Below are 1,316 nucleotides of genomic sequence, written 5' to 3'. Positions count from 1 at the left end.
TTATTTCCTATGAGATAACGATAGAATCATAGCCCGAGGGAGGAAGTGACATAACGGAGAGATCACTCACAAAGCGACCGAATGTCAATAGCGTTTTGAGGTACAGTGTAATGACGTCATTGTTCCCGGCGCGAACGGATGTTTTGTTTCGCCGCTTAGCAAAAGATGGGAAGAGGGAGACAGAACACACGAAGGGGAGAAAATGGGAAGAGGGAGACAGAACACACGAAGGGGAGAAAATGGGAAGAGGGAAACAGAACATACGAAGGGGAGAAAATGGGAAGAGGGAAACAGAACACACGAAGGGGAGAAAATGGGAAGAGGGAAACAGAACACACGAAGGGGAGAAAAGGGAAGAGGGAAACAGAACACACGAAGGGGAGAGAAAGGGAAGAGGGAAACAGAACACACGAAGGGGAGAAAATGGGAAAAGGGAGACAGAACACACGAAGGGGAGAAAATGGGAAAAGGGAGACAGAACACACGAAGGGGAGAAAAAGGGAAGAGGGAAACAGAACACACGAAGGGGAGAAAAAGGGAAGAGGGAAACAGAACACACGAAGGGGAGAGAAAGGGAAGAGGGAAACAGAACACACGAAGGGGAGAGAAAGGGAAGAGGGAGACAGAATACACGAAGGGGAGAAAAGGGAAGAGGGAAACAGAACACACGAAGGGGAGAGAAAGGGAAGAGGGAGACAGAACACACGAAGGGGAGAGAAAGGGAAGAGGGAAACAGAACACACGAAGGGGAGAGAAAGGGAAGAGGGAAACAGAACACACGAAGGGGAGAGAAAGGGAAGAGGGAAACAGAACACACGAAGGGGAGAGAAAGGGAAGAGGGAAACAGAACACACGAAGGGGAGAAAATAGGAAGAGGGAAACAGAACACACGAAGGGGAGAAAAAGGGAAGAGGGAAACAGAACACACGAAGGGGAGAAAATGGGAAGAGGGAAACAGAACACACGAAGGGGAGAAAAAGGGAAGAGGGAAACAGAACACACGAAGGGGAGAAAAGGGGAAGAGGGAAACAGAACACACGAAGGGGAGAAAAGGGGAAGAGTGGGTAAAGGAGGAGGAGAGGTCGAGGGGAAAATGAGAGAGAGAGGTGAGGGTGGGGGTAGAGGGTAGAGAGATAAGGAGATGGGAAGAGTGATAAGGAGATAGAGGGAGGGAGGGAGAGGGAGATGGAGGGAGGAGAGGAGGAAGATAGAGTGGGAGAGAGTGAGAGGGAGGGAGAGGAAAAGAGGGGGAGAGGGAGATGGAGAGAGAAAGGGAGTGGGAAAGGGAGAGGGAAAGGGAAAGGGAAAGGGAATGG

Source organism: Penaeus monodon, chromosome 25, assembly GCF_015228065.2.
Source record: "Penaeus monodon isolate SGIC_2016 chromosome 25, NSTDA_Pmon_1, whole genome shotgun sequence".
NCBI classification, from domain to species: Eukaryota; Metazoa; Arthropoda; class Malacostraca; order Decapoda; family Penaeidae; genus Penaeus; species Penaeus monodon.
The sequence above is the reverse complement of the archived record's forward strand: the minus strand, read 5'-3'. Positions refer to the sequence as shown.